The sequence below is a fragment of the Trichosurus vulpecula genome, chromosome 1, assembly GCF_011100635.1.
Source record: "Trichosurus vulpecula isolate mTriVul1 chromosome 1, mTriVul1.pri, whole genome shotgun sequence".
Taxonomy (NCBI): Eukaryota; Metazoa; Chordata; class Mammalia; order Diprotodontia; family Phalangeridae; genus Trichosurus; species Trichosurus vulpecula.
The window spans coordinates 9,921,233-9,940,322 of record NC_050573.1 but is presented as its reverse complement, the minus strand read 5'-3'; the positions used below and the strand labels follow the sequence as shown (position 1 = coordinate 9,940,322).

Here is a 19,090-nt window from a genome sequence, read left to right as displayed (position 1 = left end):
AAGATGGTGGTAGCTAGAGGTAGGGTGACAAGTTCCTGAACCCCAATACTGAGTACCTGAGCCAAGCCCCAGAGCGATAATGTGAAGGAGCAAGCCCAGATGGCTCTACTGGGTAGGTGAATTATGTGGTATATGCCCACATACCTAGGGAGTGAAGGCAAACCCCAGTTCTTTTCTCCCAGCCAGGCTGCCTGAATTCCCAGGGTCCACCATGAGTTTGGGGGAAATAGGTCCCTGGAGGAACTTCAGGACTCCTGGAGAGGGAAAAGGTTTCTGGTTCCAGTTTACTGTTTATGGAACCAGGTGTAAGTCTTGGTCTTTTCTGGCAGGTTGAATAAAGCTTGTGCTAGATCTGAGGTCTTTACTGTGAGTGCTTGGATTCCAAACAAATTCCAGCGTTCCCAGGGGAAGTCCTGGGTGGACGTATGAACAAAAAGACAAATCTTAGTGAGAAACCTCCGAGATCAAACCCAGCTCCTGTAAACAGAGTCCTGAGCCACTGCTCTTCTGTGGAGCTCTGGCATCAGCAGCACCTGGTACAGGAGCTTTTCTGACCCTCCCCCCCCCCTTCCATATACACACAGCAAAGTATCGAAATGATGGCTCCTCTCTATGCAGCGTGGTCTTGGCCCAAGGAATCGCTTTCCATTCATTGCCCTGCTGCTGTCTCTGCTCTAGACCATTTGATAGTGTAAGTGGCAAAAGAGTCAGAGCTAAAAATATTTTAATCATGTCCAGTGACGACTTGTTTTTAACAGATTCCTCCGGAGTCAATATCATGGAAAAGGGTTCTTAAAGGTCCTGGGATCTGATCAGTATTCTGGTCAGGGTTCGGTGCTGCATCTGCTCCGTGCCTTCCACTCCTGCTGGTGGCAAAAGTCAAATTTGTCAGTTTGATAAGGCCTCAAGAGGAATGTGCCAACCCCCGTATTATATTCCCATTTATTTGGAAGTGCATTTGCTAAGTGAACTTTTTTTGCAATCAATAGTACATATATTTAAAGTAATATTTCTTGTGGTTTACTTACTATCTAATAGCCATGCTGGGTTTGAATCTCTTGATTGCAGCCACAAAGTAAGTCGTCCTCCACTTCAAAGTGGAAGGGAATGTTTGATCCTTGACATGAAAGCCAGAAGGGCTCTAGAGGCCATCAAGTCATAGGATCCTGGAGCCTAAGGACTGGAAAGACCTTTCCAGGTCATGGCCACCCGTGAAGCTGGAGCCCCAGCAGCCTCTGATCGACGACTGCCGGCCAAGGTAGCCGAGGCCATCTGGGGATAGCTCTGTTTGTTAAGAAGTTCTCCTTGTATTCGGTACAGCTCCTTCATTTTATGGGCAGAGAAACTGAAGCTCCAAGAAGAGAAGGGAATTTCCAAAGGTCGTCCCTCTCAGGGAGGGCAGAACTGACTTCCAGGCTCTTTCACCCACTCATGGAGATAACAGAGTACGGAACAGAAAGGACTGGTGTGTCAGCTCTCAATGGGTGGGGGGCGAAGTAGAGGAACTCGCACTGACTGGGAGATGCAAAGGGTCTCAGTAAACCATTCCACAGGGCCACAGAATCTCGGAGGTGGTGGAGACCAACCGGGAGGTGAACAAGAAGCCTCTGCAACACACAGGGCATCTCATTCCTCCCAGGGGCCCCGCGGGACTAAGCAGAACGTGCCTGATCCCCTTCCCACCTGGACCTTGCAGGCAGGTATCAGGGCAGATTTCTCTAAGCCTTCTCTTCTCCAGCATAAAATCCCCAGCTCCTTTGGTTGTTCTTCAGGTTAGAGCCCGCTAGGTGGAGCTGCAGCGAACAGAGTGCCGGGCCTGGAGTCAGGAAGACCTGAGTTCAAATCCTACCTTGACACTTAATACCTGTGTGACCCTGGGCAAGTCCTGTCACTTTTCTCAGCTTCAGTTTCTTCATCTGTAAAAGGGGATAATAATAGCCCCTCCTTTCAAGAGCTGTTGTAAGGACAGAAAGGATGATCCATCCTTAGAGTTTCCTATTAATGCTCCCTAGCTAGCTCGGTCCCGGCCGTCTCTCCATGGCTGCCGCGGTCCTGACTCTGATCTCACGGTTTGTTCTCAGGTCAGCCTCAGGAGTGATTGCTTCCTTTTCCTTGGCCTGGCCCCTGGCATTTTATTGGTAGAGGGGACTCTCGAGGAGGAAGTCCCTCTACCAAAGCAGCTCTGGGCCCCAGAGGGCAAGACATCTGCCCAGGTCGCAGAGCCAGTGCATGGCCAAGGGGTGAGCTGAGCCCAGAACTTACCATGAATATAGAGCCAGAAGGAATGTTCAGGGCCATCAGGTCTAACCCTGTCCCTTTGCAGATGAAGAAACTGAGGCACAGCAAACTCAACGATTTCCCCAGAGTCACGTGGCTAGTATCTGAGGCAGGATTTGTGCCTCGTCTTTCTGTCATCTGGACTCCAAAGTCATTTCCCTATCGCTTCAGCACCACATTGCCTTGGGACATTTGCTGTTTGAGTATCACTTAGATACCCAGTTCCTTCTAAGTTTTCAGTCCACTCAGACCACCAGATCTTTGTCACATGAACAGTTAGTTGTATAACCACATCTCCTCCAGTTTATACAGGTAAAGGTGATTTTTTTTTTGGATGTGAGCGTAGGATTTTACATTTAACTTTACTTAATTTCATCTTGTTTGATTGGGTTCAGGGTTTTCCGGCTTGTTGAGATAACTTTAGATCTTGACTATCATCTAGTCTAAATTGTTGATAAAACTATTGAACAGGGCAGCACCAAGGCCAGATCATTGGAACACTTCACTCCTTAGCCATGACTAACTACTCCTTAGGTGGTGAATCACTTCTTTAAGTGGAGAGATAGAGGGTGAAAGTGTTATAGAACAAGTCCTTTCCCTCTGGCCTTGGTGCTGGCCGGCCAGGTACATGTAAAGACTAGGTCTAGCTGTTGGGCCGTTTACAAACCGCCCTAACCGTACTCTCTTCTGGCCGTCTGTTCTCCATTGAATGGACAAGCGTAGCTCAGACGACTTTGTCACAGGCTTCCACGCAACCTTGGCCTCCCCTGAGCTACAGCAGCACCTGATCTCCCAGACTAATCCAACCGTCAGAGAAGGAAATGAAGTTGGACTGCTGTGAACAGCTGGCCTTTGGAAGATGACGTTTCTTATTGCACTGGTTACTGCTTCTCATTCGGGAGGCTTGTAAAGCATCCCTTGAAGAAGACGTTCTAGTGTTGTTTGGAATGAGAGCCAGTTCGCTGACGGAGCCTCGATTTACAGGCTCCATCGTCTCCCCTTTCTAGGAGATCGGGATAACATTTGCCACCTTCCATTGCTAAATCATAAGACATTGAGTCAAAAGGAACTCTTGAAACCATACAGCCCAACCCCCTCACTTTAGACCGGAGGAGACAGGCCCAGAGAGGGAAAGTCGTTTGTCCACAGTCACACAGGCAGCTAGGGCCTTCCCCTTGGAGATTACCTTCCATTGACTCTGTCTATATGTACATAGTCATTTGCTTGTAAGTGCTGATAAATGCTTGTTGACTCACTGCCTCTGACTTCACATCTGCCTCCTTATGTGGTAATTGCAAAATAAAAGAGGCAGGATTCAAACCCAGGTCCACTGGCTCAAAATCCACAACACTTCCCACTGCCTCATGCAGCTTCTCAAGCACTTTTTAAAATAAATGAATAAACACTGTATAGTAGACGCAGTGGTCAGTTCTGTTTGGCTGCCAAAAGGTTTTTGGTTCCTCATCTTAAGTTCCAGATCTTAATATTGTACTGTCCTCTGTCCAAACCCTCTCACTTTCCAAAGGGCCTGCATGCTGCCTCTTTGATTAGAAAGTCCACATTTACAGCAGTGCCACCAACATTTACCAATGCCAGGGTGGCAACACTCTCCAGCCCAGCCCAGCCCCCACAGCCATTCTCCATAGAAGCAAGTCCTGTAGAGAAGGGCTTGGCCTCTAAACTGCCACCCTCAGGGTAGGCAAGCCAGCCTAGCTAAAACAGCAGGGCACTCTGGGGGAGAGGCTGGATCTGGCCTACACCAGGTCACATATTCAAACTGCCTCCGCCACCTTGATCACCGTCTCCCTGAGACCCAGATGGAGAAAGCCCAGGACCTGAACCCAAGGCTTTTGGAGATGGCAATTCTTCCAGCCCAGTGCCCTCAGCCATTATACTGGCAAACAGTCTCTCCCGCAGGGGCTGCAGCCACAGTCACTGGAGTCCCAGAACAGAGAGCAAAGACCTCGGCCCTGCCGGATGGTTCAACACCAGAAACTGGGATGATTTCATCAGTGGAAAAGACATTCAGGAAGAGGCCTGAGCATCTGCTTTGCCTGCTAAGGACCTGGGGACCTCTCTGTGGGACCTGCAACTGAAACCTTCCCTGGGTGTTGTCTCCCCTACTAGAGCAGGAGCTCCATGAGGGCAGGGACTGGCTGCCTTTTCTCCTTGGATCCCCGGGGCTCAGCACAGTATAAAGGCTTCATTCATTCCTTTCTACCTGCTTCCTCCCTTACACCTCGTTATCAACAGGCCCAAATCACACAAAATCATGAGCAAACGTTCTTACAGATGACAGCCACCAGGCAAAACCCAGGGCTTCCCTGAAGCCCAAACACTTCCTCTACTAACGGTACAACCATATCTCCGGGTCCTTCACTTGGGGTTTACTTGTAAATTTTCCTTCATTCTTTTGCCTTCCTTAGAGCCTTTGAGGCACATGGCAGCCAGGCCAGACAATGGATGGAGTGCTGGGCCCTAAGTCAGGAAAACCGGAGTTTAAATCCAGCCTCAGGCACCGACTAGCTGTGTGACCACGGACATGTCACTTAACCTCCATTTGCCTCAGTTTCCTCATCGGTAAAATGGAGGTGATACTAATAGCAGCTATCTCCCAGCGTTGTGAGGATCAGTGAGAAAATAATCACCAGGCATTTAGTACGGTGCTTGGAGCATAGTCAGTGCCCTGTAAATGCCAGCAATTTATTGTGTTGTTGTGTCAATGTGGTGCTGCAGAAAGAGACCTCGGACCTGGGTGTGAGTCTAGGTGCTGCCCTTGTGTGACCATGGGCCAGTCCCTGAACCTCTCTGGGCCTCAGTTTCTCCATCTGTCAGATGAATGGGTTGTACTAGCTGATCTCTATGCTCTAAGTCTGGGAGTCTCAATCCTGTGACCCCTCCCCTCACAACAGTGTTTCGACCGCCTGGTATTCGAGGTAACATTGGTACTTCTCTAACAAACCAACAGCTGACTTCCATCTGGGCGGATGAGGATCAACTGGAATCTTACTGTGGCCTTTTACAATGAAAAACTCACAACGCGGGAGTCACCGTGGGCAAGGGTAGCAACCTGATGATGGGGCTGTGACATCTCTGGAATTTTTATGCTTTTCCCTATCTCCAATCCACGCTGTCTGGCATTTCTGTCTGCATTCTCTCCCACCTGCCCACCTTGTCCTTCAGCCCAGGGATGGACCCGCATCCACAGCACCCAACCAAATCCATCATTACCCTGCTCTTTGTCGAGAACAGATGGAGGCATAAAGAAATAGGATTATTCTTCAGAGGGACATAAAATCACGTCCTTGAGTTGTTTCTGGCATGTATATTGTCTCCTCTTGCCATTTTCTCAGGAAAACATCAAGGACTCTCACGGCCCCATTTTTTTTATCTGCTTGCCTTCTTCCTCAATTCAGTTGTCTTTAATCACTCGTGCCTCCTTTGAAGTTTCTCTTCCTTTCCCTGCTTCCAGTGAACTTCCCCAGGGCCCTCTTCCCTTGTTCCTTTGCTCATGGATCTAGATACTCCCTCATTGCCTCAGAAACTTCATTCACTTACATAGCTTCTACTCTCCTAGCTCTGTAGATATTTTCTAAATCTCCGTCTCCAGGCGTGATTTCTCCTCTTCATCTCCCACCCCCCACCCATAGCTGTGGGTTCCCAGTGACTCCCAACGTGCCCTTCCAACCCTTGGGGATTTCAGCAGGTGATATTGGACCCCTTCCAAACGCTGTTCCTTCCCAGCTTGCCCATCATGCTCAACAACAGGACCAAGCACCGCTCACTGGCAGCGTTGGAGTTACGATTTTTCACTCTAAGCAGCAGAGTCTAACATAAAGAGTACCAGGCTGGGAGGTTGGTCACCTGGGTTCACCTACTGGCCACCTGGTCAAGTCACTCACTCTCTCAGCCTCAGTCTCGTCATTTATCAGGGCGGGGCAATCATAATCATGATAATAATTATTATAATACTTATCCTCCAAGTAAACCTTAGAACTCTGTAAAGCTGAGTTGTTCTTCTTTTCCCCCATAGCTCATCTGTCACTAAGTTCTGCTGGGTCTTCTGGCATTCCCACTTCCCAGTTCCTCCCCCATTTTGGGCCCTCATCACGTCCTAGCTAGATTATGGCCACAGTTCCCTAACTAGTCCCTGTGCCTCTGTTCTCTCTCTTCATTCCCACAAAAAGCTGCCAGATGAATCTTTCCTAACCTCTGTGACTCCCCTAATCAAAGACCTCAGGCTTCCTAGGTTTTCCTGCTCGTCACAATCATTTACAATTATAATTGGCTGTTGGATGAGGGCTAAACCCCCCATTGGAGCTTTCCTCCCACCCCCTTGCCGATCACAGACATCTGTCTCTCTTATATGCGTACTCGGATACTCAGATGGATCTATGATCCCATCGGCTTGAGTGTGCTCTCCTAGCAAAGCCCAGCCCAGCCCAGCCTTCCTGGCCTGCGTGACTCCAGGCTGCAGCTTCCTCTGTGGTTCCCCATGGGAGCCTATCCTCCGTTTCTCTCGACATAGTGAAGGTCACAGTGGCACATGAGGGCTGTCCCCCTTCAGTCCTCCACCTCTGTGTGTGCTGAGCCCATCTATCTCCTCTTTGTTTCTTTCTTCTGATGAAGTCCTTTACTCCTGTTTGTCTTTGAGATTCCTCATTTGTTAGAGGTTGTCACCTATTCACACCTACCAAGGATCTATATGATACTTATTTTCGATTCTTCAGTGATGTAGGTCTCACATTCGTTTAACAAAAATGATAGAATATTAGTATTTAAAAGATGGGCCTTTGTTTTGAGGAGAAGCGTAGGATCTTTAAAAGAACTTTGCAGTTTCCTGAAAGCAATCCCGCTTATTCTCTTCTCCCTGTTTAAATCGTGGCCTGATTCTTTGTTCATATATATTATCTGCCTCAGGTTGGACAAGCTCTATAAATTGTCTGTCCAACTGCATACCATAATGAGGCTTCATCTGCTTGGTCTTCCCTGTCTAGATAGTCAAACCAAACTCCCTTGAGTGGTTATGAACTTCTTCCAGGGTTCTCTGTAATGTTCCAGGGTTTGATTTCTGGAAAGCCTCACCATCTAACCTTAACCCTAATTCCTTTCCAACTTGGACTCAATGTGTACACATGTATATGTATATATGTGTATATATACACACATATATGTATGTATATATATTTATATTTTATTGTTTTCAAAATAAACTTCTCTCATCGTCTGTTATCTTATTTGAGCCTTATAACAACTCTTTGAGGGAGCAAACTCCTAGGCCTCATCCCCCCTTGTTTTCCATGTCATCTACCCTACAGCCATACCAGTCCATTTACTGTCCATCTCACAAGACTTACCTAGTCCATGCCTTGCTGTCCAAATGGCTTTTCTCGTGCTATGATGTCTTCTACCTCCCAGTCTAGAATTATCTTCCTTTCTCCTCCCTAGATAACAGGAAGGAAGGAAGGAAACAAAACATTTATTAACCACCTACTATGTGCCAGGCACTGTGCTCAGTGCTTTATAAATATGATCTCATTTAGTTAAGATAATACACGTCCATCCTCAAGCTTCTGTACCAATTCAAGTATAGAGTAGTTGGAAGAGAACTGGATTGAAACTGGGTTTGGGGACAGGATCTGGGTTTCAAATCAGGTTTTCCCACCAATGAGCTGGAAAACTTTGGAAAGAAGAAGTAGAAAATCATGATTTTTAAAGTTGCTTCCAGTTCTAACATTCTGGGAGCCCCATTCACCTGGAATAATAGAATGTGGGAGCTGTGAGGGACCTCTATCGTATTCTTGACAAGAAGTCATCCCATCTCAACACAGATGTCTTCCTTGCTGGTGAACTCATGACTTTCTGAGGCATTCCAATTGATGTTGTTTACCCCTAACTTTAAGAAAGTTTTCCTCAAAAGTTTTCTGATACCGAAGTGAAATCTGCCTTTCAGCAATTTTCCACCATTGATTCTACCCTGTAGAACAAAACGGAATAAATCTCCTCTTCTACCTGTTAGCCCTCTGGATACGTGAAGGAACATTAGGTCCCACTTTCACCCCCCCTCTTCTGTTATCCAAGCAAAACTTTTCTTGGGGATTTTTGTGTGTTTTCTTTTGCAACGTGGCTAATGTGGAAGCATGTTTTGCGTTACTTGACATGTATAATTTATATTACATTGCTTGCCTTCCCCATGGGTAGAGGAGAGGGTAGGAGGGAAGGAGAGAATTTGGAACTTAAAATTAAAATGTTAAAAATGTTTTACATGCAATTGGGGAATATTTAATGAAATAAATAAAACTAAGGAGAAAAGGAATCTTCCAAGGGCACAGTCTGCCCACAGCCTCCCTCAGGCCCTGGTCACCCTCCTCTGGACATACTGCATTTTGTCAGTGTCCTTCCTAAAACGTGAAATGAACACCAAACTATACATGTTGTGGGGCCAGGGCAGAGGACGATGGCACTGTGGCCTCACTTCCATGAGTAACCTGGCCCTATGCCTGTAATCCCTTTCTTTTTTTATTTGTAGCTTGTCCTACATATATCTAAAGTCATCTTGAACATGTGTGTGTCCTTTTGTTTCACACATTTGTCTTGCCTGCTATGTATAGTAAATTCTTGGAGGGCAAGTGGTCTTCTCAGTTTGTCTCTGTCCCCCCTCCCCTAGGACGGGCAAGCATACCATCCATGTGGCCTCACCTTTACTTTTTTTAAAAAAAAATCAGTCTTTAATGTTTTTAATTGCATGTAAAGAGAATTTTTAACATTCATCTTTTTAAAATTTTGAGTTCTAAATTATCTCCCTCAGATGGAAAGCAATTTGATACAGGTTATTTATTGCAATCATGTAAAACATATTTCTATATTAGTTACATTGCAAAAGAAAAAAATAGAAGAGAGAAGCACCCCCCCCCCAAAATAAAGTGAAAACCGTGTACCGTGTACTTGGATTCACTTCACTTTGAAGTGGTTTCTTCTTTCCAGTTTATAGAGCACCTTGGCATCTGTGACCCATTTCTGTTTGGCAGCATCCTTAACAAGAAAATGTGTTGATTAACTGCTGATCCATCTCAACACTTGCGATGAAAGGAGAATAATTGTTTTTATTTATGTTCAGTTAGGCTAATCTCTTCCGTCAATATTACCACCACCAATCAAATAGATTTAGATGAAGAGCACTGCTGTTGTTTTAATAGCTAGAGAGACGGCATTATTCCCTATATTTGTAAGTGTTGATTTAAACAAGTAATTTCTGTTCTTTGGAAGGGAGATTGAGATGTTGTTCATTTTCATGTCCACACTCCTCTTGCCGCTACTCCTAATTCAACAATTTCCAGACTGCTCTTTGGTGTCTGTCTGAAGAAAGTTGGAAACTTCTGAGAAATTAGTGCTTGGTAACACACACTGACTTTCAGTTATATGGGAAAATAATCTGGCGATGATCGTGGCTGTTACTACCAACAGTCACCAAAAAAACTTCCATGAGTCACGGTTACAAATCATGAAAGAGCAGGACTAGAGAAGGATGTGAGCTGGTGGTGACACAGGGACATGGTCAGAAACCACGGAGTGAATGGAAGCTGTAAACAATCGCATCACCAAGGGCTGCCCTGGTGACCACCCTGAGAGAAAGGTCTCTGGGGAAGACCCTCCATGGACATGTTAGAGGAGTCCATGGACCAAAGGCACAGGTAAGGAGAACAATATCAGGCCTCACACTGCGGCGGTCATGGCTCCACAGAAGAAGCGCCGAAGGGATCACTCCAGCTTCTATATCAAGGGTTACAGGACATGATGGTGGAGCAAAAGACCATCATTCTTGTTTTACACAAGAGGAGGCAGATCCCAACCCCAGGCTTGTGGCTATGCAGACCCCGTGCTCTCTCCTATACTGTGCTGTCTCTCCTTTGCTAACATGTGTCATAGAATCATTTTTTTCATGAGATTTTCTCAGAAGCACTTCTTGAGGTAAATGCATTGTGCCAATGAAATCTGCTTGTTTTCATACTGGAGAAAATTAATGGCACTTAGATAATGGTGGATTGAGACCAGATGATGGCAAAGCATGATGCCTCCTTGAAGAACCCATGCCACCACAATGCATAGGCTGCGCAGAGAATACCCACTGTTGCTAGATGACCCCCAGGTAGCCCTCAAACGGCCTTCAGTTGACCCTCAGATGACCTTACATGGCCCTCAAGTGACCCTCAGAGAACCCTTAGATGGCCTTCGGGTGAACCTTAGATGGCTCTCAGGTGACCCTCAGATGACCAGATGTCGGCCCTCCCTCATTGCCCTTTGACTGTTATTGGTGCCATTGTCTTTCCCAGAACCACCAGCTTCCTGCCTCGTCATCACCAGCTTCGACTCCTCTCTTCCCTCTGCCCTCCACATGTGGTCTGTCTCTTAGCAAGTCCCATGGATTCTAGCTCTGAGCTTCTTTCCTAAATATTTCAGGATATTTATCATCATTAGGTCCTGATGACTTGGGTGCTTTTCATATTGTGTTTCTTTATTAACGTTATCTGTCTCCCCTGCTAGGTGTTTACCCTCTCCCTGGTCCTGAATACTATGCCTCTCTTAATGAAGGCTTATAGAACATGTAAAGCCATCCACGATTGGACTCCCATCTGTCTTTGCAGACTGATCTTCTGTTATTTCCTGACATATACCATATTCCAGCCAAACTAGCCTCCTGGCTATTTTTCATACACAATATTCCATCTACCACCTCCCTATCTTTGAACCAACCAGCTGACTCCCATGCATGGAGTGTCCTCCCCACTCCCTTCCAACAGACACTTCCAACCTGAGGCCTTTCTGCTCTACATGTTCCTGTATCCCCACTCCCCCCCAACCCACCCTAGAAATGGGGCTGTGTATTTCCTTTGTGTATAGTTTTTAATTTACTGATCAATGTAGATGTTGTATCTCTCCCCTCCCCCAGTAGAATGCAAGCGCTTTAAGGTCAGGGACTATTTTGATTTAGGGCTTTGGATCTGCAGCCCCTAGCCCAGTACCTGGCATGAAGGCTGTGAGTGTTTGCTTGTTTGTAATTCATTAGAGCTGAATTCCATCTCAGAAGATCTATGATGCTATGGCTCCCACTCTACTGGCTTTCCCTCCATGTATTACTTCCTCTGGAGCAGGAATTCTTATCCTGGGGGCCATGAACATTGATGGGGAAAAAATTACACCTTTATTTCAATAGAATTGGTTTCCTTTGTCATCCTAAGTATTTTATGCATTTAAAAACATTATTTTGAGAAGGAGTCTCTAGGCTTCACCAGGCCATGGGGCCTCGGCATACACACGCGCGCGCACACACACACACACACACACACACACACGCACGCACGCACGCGTGCGCACACATACACACACGTGAAGTTATGAAGGCCTGCTCCAGAGGCTAGAGATACCAAGATGGGAGGAAGCTCCAGGCTGGGGAAAATTGGTTGAGGAGGAGAAAGGCAGGTTCACGTATTGGTGACAGTTATACTGGGTGTTAGAAAAAAGACATTTTTTCGTAGTTTATTAAACCTTGGGGTAACAAGGCCAAATAAAAAGTCAGGTTATTGACATGAAGTGCTCTTTGAGACAGTATGAAATGTGCCCCGGCAGAGGCACTGGCGCTCCTGGGTCTCACCGAACAGCTTGCTTTTGTGAACAGGAGCAGGTTGAGCAGCTCGCCCACAGCTGGGCTCAAAAATAACAACAACATTCAGGCCTGACATTATCCAAGGCTTCCAAGTCTGTTCTCACAAGCTCTGTAGATGGGGAGCTGGTACTGCTGAGATTTTTGTTGTTATTAAAGCATTTTTCAGTCATGTTTGACTCACCATGATTCCACTTGGGGTTTTCTTGGCAGAGATGCTGGACTGGTTTGCCATTTCCTTCTTCTGCTCATTTTACAGGTGAGGTAACTGAGGCAAACAGGGTGAAGTGACTTACCCAGGGTCACTTAGCTAGTGAGAGTCTGAGGCTGGATTTGAACTCAGGAGCACTATCCGCTGCAGTGCCCCCTAGTAGCCCCCAGCTACTGATGTGGTGAACCCCATTTTACAGAAGAGGAGACTCAGGCTCAGAGTCCTGAAGTGACTAGTGACACTGATCACACGATTACAAGCGTCAGAGGCTGCACTTGACACTAAGTCTTCACGATTCCAAGTTCAAAACTCTGGTCTCTGTTCTTCACTCTGCTTTTCAGATGTGTCACGCTGCACCAATGTGTCAGCATGATGTGTGTATGTGGCATTAACCAGGATATCTGAGGGAGAGGAAGGGATGCTGTTGGATGCTGGGAGATCATCTGGGCTGATTAACTTTGGATCGTCCGAAGTGGGAGTTGGCCTCTAGAATGCCTCAGGATGGCAGGAAGGGCAAGTCTGCATTGTCTTGGCTTCCCAAGAACTTTCCTCCCTTGTGGGTTTCTCCATCTCTTCAGCAACTCCCTGATTTGCAAGAAGTCGGCTAGGGAAATGGCTGTGTCTGCTTGTCCCAGGTGTGGTGGCAGGAGAATTGGCTCTGGAGTCAGCAAACCTGGGTTCAAATCCCGCTTATGTTACTTTGGTGACCTTGGGGAAATCACTTGCTTCCCAGGGCCTCATTTCTTCTTGTATAACAGCTAGCATTTATAGACCTGGGGTGGGGGGTGCTCCCTAGCAGCATCATTCTTTATTTATTTTTGAATTTATTATTTCTTTTTAGCATTCTTTTCTTTTCAAATTTTGAATTCCATGTTCTCTCCCTCCAGCCCCTCCCCCATCCATTGAGAAGGAAGGCAATATGGTATCAGTTGTACATGTGAAATCATGCAAAGTGTATTTCTGTATTAATCATATTTGTTTAAAAGCAAGAAAAATAAAGTGAGAAAATTCTACTTCACTTAGCACTCAGAGTTCATCAGTTGTCCCTCTCCAGAGGCGGAGAGCATTTCTCATCATGGGTCCTTTGGAATTGTCTTGGGTCACTGTCTTGTTCTGAGTAGCCAAGGCTTTCACGATTGGTCATCATTACATTGCTGTTGCTATGCGTAATCTCTCTTGGTTCCTCTCGCTTCACTTTGCATCAGTTCATATATGTATGTATATATATATGTTTTTCTGAAACCAGCCCCCCCCCGTCATTTCTGTCATAGTATTCCATCACAATCATGCACCACAACTCATTCAGCCACTCCTCATTTGACGAGCCTCCCCTCGATTTCCAATTCTTTGCCGCCACGAAAGAACTGATATAACTATTTTTGTAATATAGGTCCTTTTCCATATTCAGACCTAGTAATAATAATGCTGGGTCAAGGGGTATGCACAATGTTATAGCCCTTTGGGCATAGTTCCTGATTGTTTTCCAGAATGTTTGGACCAATTCACTATTCCATCAACAATTCATTAGCGTCCCCATTTTCCCTCATCCCTTCCATTTGTCATTTCTGATAAGTATGAGGTGGTATCTCAGAGTTGTTTTAATTTGTATTTCTCTGATCAATAGTTTAGAGGGTTTTTTTTCATATTTTTGTCCTTTTGTTTTTTTTTTTTACCAAGCTGTTAATTCCCTTTTCATAATTTTCTTGCATCACTATTATTTCTTTTCCCAATTTTTCCTCTACCACTCTTCTCTTTCTTTAATTCTTCCAGGAATTCTTGTTGGGCTTGGGTCCAATTAGCATTTTTCTTTGAGGCTTTAATTGTAGCTCTTTTCACTTTATTGTCTTCTGAGTTTATATTTTGGTCTTCCCTGCCCCATAGTAGCTTTTTATGGTCAAATTCTTTTTTTGTTGTTTGCTCATTTGTCAACCTGTTTCTTGACTTTGAACTTTATGCTAAAGTTGGGCTTTGGGGAGAAACTGTCCCGAGCTTCAGATTTATTCATGCTGCTGTTTTCAGAGCTAGTTCTGGGAGTCCTCAAGTTTTTGGTGCTTCTAAGGTGGTATGATCCTGGGAGAAGCATAGTCACTGCCCTCCTGATCTGTACTCTGATCTTTACCCAGGAAGAGCCCCTGCTCTCTTGTGACTGACCACAAGAATTCCCCTCCAACCTGGAAATGTGACTCAGAACTGCATGCGGGCAATAGAGTTGCCAGTCGGTGCCAGCAAAGGATCTCCTGTAATCTCTTTCTGACCAGTTGTCTAACTCTCTCACTGTCTCTGGGCTGAGAGCTCCGGAAGCTGCTGCTGCTGCTCCTCTAGTGCTCTCTAGGCCAGCACCCACCTGGGTATTATAGATCTCTCCTGCTGACCTCCTTCGTTTTCTTCAGCCAGAAAAATGTCTCCCCCTTACCTTTTGTTGGCTCTGCCACTCCAAAATTGGATTTGAGCTTTTACTTTAAAGTTGTTTGGAGGGGAGTTTGGAGAGAGTGCAGCTGGGTGGCTTCCTCTAATCTGCTAACCTGCTTTCTACATAACTCTTTAACAAGTCATAGCAAGGCACTTTACCAATATTATCTCATTATCTTCTCAACAACCCGGGGAGCTGCCATTATTATCCCCACTTAATAGATGAGAAAACTGACACAGACAGTAGTTAAGTGACATCATCATCAGTAAAGCTAACATTCACAAAGAGCTTACTATGCACAAGGCACTGTATTAAGTGTTTTACAATTATCATCTCATCTGACCCTCACAACAACCCTGGGAGGCAGGTGCTATTCCTATCTCCATTTTACAGATAAGGAAACTGAGTCAAACAGAGGTCAAGTGAGATGCCCATGGTCAATTTCTCCTGACTCCTAGTCCAGCACCATATCCAATGCACTACTTAGTGCCCCAAGTGTAAAAAGGAACATGAGAGGGTCAGATAGGTGACCTTTACGAGCCCTTCTAACTTTAGATCTATGGATGTGAACTTACAAGGGCATCGGGGCACTCCCTTGATCTCTCTGTTTCAATCTCTACTCCAGCTGTCATCTGCACCCCTCCCCACCTGTAAATTGGACTCTGCCCCTGGAACCATGCTGGGCTTTTAGTCCAGCTTTGGCCTTATCTGTTCAGGTCTCCATAGCACTTCCTGGACATCTCTGCCCACTGCAAGGCAGGGTAGGTTCCTAGCCGATCCCCACTCTACCCCCTCCAAGCTCCACTTTGTGTGTTGCTTCCCTCCTTGAGGGAAGAGCCTGTCTTATTTGCTTTTATTTGTGTCTCAGCACTAGCACTCTGTGTGGCACATAGTAGGTGCTTAATATGTTCCGTGCTTCCATCTGTTTAGCTGTCTGTCTGCCCTTCCTGGTCCAAGTGAGCCTCTCTCCTTCCACAGATCTCTGCAGGAGTTGCTTTTATACTCAGGGCTAAGTTTTATGATAATGATGAGGCTGTGCTGAGTCAGCCCTACCACATTACCCCAAGGTCATGTCCAGCACTTAGGGAGCTGTTCTTGTGTTTCCAGGGGATGACTTTATAGTGGATTGGTTATTTAAATAATTTAAATTAATTGCAGCAACCAAAAATCTTGATCATCTCCTCCTTTCATCACTTAATTTTTGGAGGCACGCCGAGTGTCCACAAATCTTTCTTGGGCATTTTCCCAGTCATTATTACACTTTGTGGTTTGCAAAGGTACTTTTGCTGAAATGGTTGCTAAACAAGTGTCTGCATTTGGAAAGGAGTGACTTGTCTTGTATTTAATTCACTTGTCTCTGAATTACTACTTTAACAAGACCACTGGTTAACTAGAAACCATTCAGCCAGACTGACTTCTGGTCTTGGATTCTTCTGCAACTATCTCAAAAATAACTCACAATTAATGTTCCTGAATTATTCAGCAATGCCCACCCCACTGTATGCAGACACTGAATTTATTATGACATGACTTCATTTCATCAGTTCTCACTTGTTTTTCTTTACCTCTTTCTCCCCTCTTATCATCACCCGATAAGCCCCTTTCCCTTCTCTCCTTCCCCAAGTGGTCCCTCTTAGCTGAGGATTGAGGTAAATTGTCTCCCCGGGTTTAGTTGTGGGGGGAGCCTGATCATCTCAGAGACAAACTCCTTGTCTCACAGTTTTGGCTCCTTACTCTGCTCCATGCAGCCCCTGGGGGTGGGGGGGGTGGGGATTTATTTAAAGCTTAGGTTTGGCTCCTGGCTAGGGACTCCTCAAAGCAGGAGGGGTAGAAAAGCACTCAATATTCATTCATATGTTACATAAATCAGATATGAAACAACTTACTCATAAAATAAATGCTAAACACCAAGGTTCTCACCAGTGCAAATAAACAGAAGGCTTAAAATGTGATACAGTAACATTACTACTGTTAGATTCTTCCAGGAGCTCAAGACTGAAACTATCAAACTGTAAAGCATTTATCCAAAGTGCTAAATAGACACTTTATATTTCACCTTGGCTTTGCACTGACCAAACAACTCCCTGTAGGTCCATATCTCCTGGCAAACCAGAACCAGGGCTTTCAGTCATCATCTAGTCAGTGGTCATCTCTGATGCTTCACTTGGAGCACCCACACGTCTCAAATTCATGAAGTTTTCTCCAAGGCTGGACACTGAGTTTTAGGAAAGGATCCAGCTGAAAGTAGAAAAGGCAGTCAAGAGCCCCAGTTGGGAGCAGTCACCATTTCTGTGGGTGCTGGGAGAAAGGTAGTGGCCTTCTTCCTTTACCTGACTTCAGGCATAGATTCTAATAGTCTTGACTGATTCCCCACATGGGAAAAGAGACAGAGACCAAAGGCAGGTCATTTCCTTTTAAAGATCCATGAAGCCATCAGCTCTTCCTGCTCAGTGGCCAATAAGACAGTGTATAGGAGTCCAAATGTTATGGCTCCCCTCCTGTCATAAATCAGATTATTTCAGGTTGTGGTGATTTTTCCTTATTTCATTAAGTTAGACACAAAGCAGCAAGCATTTGTTATTGGAGGAATTACTGAATCAGGTAGGGCATTTGAAGCATTTGAAAAAGAACATTTAGATTGAACTGAACTTAAAACTCCCCTTTCCTTCACTGGTAACACAGCCACCATTGTTGGGCCATCCTCATTGCTTACCTGGCAGTCCATCCTTCCCACTGCTACCAAATTGATTTTCCTAAAAATCAGGTGCCATTCCTCTAACCAAGAAGTATCAGTAACTTCCGATTTCTTAGATGATTACATGCAAATTCCTGTCTACCATTTAAAGCTCTCCCAGTCTGGCTCTAGCCTGTAGCTTTCTTGGCTGATTTGTTGCTCCCCATCATGCCCTCTACTCTCCAACCAAAAGGCCCTGCCGCTTCTTCCTGCTGAATAGACATTTCAGATTTCACCTCACCTCTGCACTGTCTTGTGTCACATATCCAGAATGCTCTCCCTCCTCAGGACCTCCTCTTAGAAGCTCCAGCCCTCTTAAGTGCTCCCTCCTTCAGGAAGCCTTTCCTGATTCCTCTACTTGTGAGTGCCCTCTTCCCCAATCACTATGTATTGTTTTGTTTATATCCTCCATTGACTTTTCTGTGAACAGGTGGTAGACCACCAGTAAGATATATGTCCCCTGAGCACAGGGACATTCCCACTTTTGACTTTTTATCTGCCTGGCCTGACACATAGTAGGTGCCTAATAAATGCTAACTGATTGAAGATTCACAGGTTTGGAACCTGTTTTCAGGACTTTAGCAGCCACTAAATGGTCACTGGGGTAATGGCTGGACCTATTGGAGTATCTACAAGGTAAACGAGAAGCCATTCTGTTCTCTTTCAACTGAAATTCTTAGACCCAGGGGATCTTCAGAATCACCTCTTGTCCATACCCTGAAATTCTTTTGCAGGAAGCCAACCCCACTAGGCCTGACTCCCTCTCCCTTCCTTACTCTCCTTCATCTTTTCCCAGGAACAGGCTGCTGCCTCTTCTTAGCCTTCAACATCACTGCTCCTGCTTTGAATTTTAATTTTGCTTGTGTGTACCTTATTAGCCCATTAAAAGCAATAGACCCTTCTTTGGTGATATACCCACCATTCCCCTCTCTGTGGCACTTTGGAGGACCTGCTCCCTGAATTCTTTGGAGATGGTAGCATCTTGTGCCTTGCAGCCAGATGGTGTCACTAGAATAGTGAGGCCAAGAAGCTGGGCCTTTGTGGGGCACCTTCCCAAGTGCCCTCTAGCTTGGCCCATGCCTCAGGCTCCATTCTAGACATGATTCTTGTCCATCTCTAGTGCCTATCCAGGATGCATCAGCTCTCTGACTTTTCTGGATGTCTGTGTATTAAGGTCATGGGCATCCTTTGTACATGGGATAGGCAAATTGAACTCTTTTAAAGGTTCAAATATCCCATATTGGAGCATTTGCAGTGTTCTGGGGCTAGATGCAATCAGTGTGATATCATCTGAAAACAGGAACATCAGGAGGACTTCCACTAGAGGAAATCCCTCCTCCATTTGTTCTTGGTACCAACCTTCCTCTGTAACTGCAGTAAATGCCTTTGATGATCTCGCCTCCCTGTTCTATGCCTACCTTTATCCTAACACTCCAAGGTCCTCAGACAAAGTTATCTCTTTGTCACATCTTTCATTGAATTCCTATGAATGGGATGTACCTTCTTGGAGGAGAGCCTTGCAGGTGGCATTTGGTTCTACCAAATCAAATGTTTTTGTGTAGTCACCGAAAAAATGAGCATGGTGGGATCTTGAATTCTCTTCCCCTTGAAGTCACTGATTGTAATGTCCTATCATTTGTGAAAGCTTGCCCCCTCCATTGGTGGAGCCTAACTCCAGGCGGCCCTGATAGCTCCTGGGACCTCCAAACCATGTGGCTTCTGTGGCTTCCTGCCACGTCGGTACTTCCCCTCCTGCTATGTTGTTACTTCCCTCCTGCCATGCTCTGTTGCTCTGCCCAC

At 45.6% G+C, this 19,090-nt stretch overlaps 1 protein-coding gene across 1 annotated transcript in view; it reads left to right on the top strand.

Moving 5' to 3' along the window:
• TANGO2 (transport and golgi organization 2 homolog) overlaps nt 1-19,090 on the top strand; it is a 169,506-nt gene that overhangs the window by 91,471 nt on the left and 58,945 nt on the right. The window lies entirely within an intron of this gene.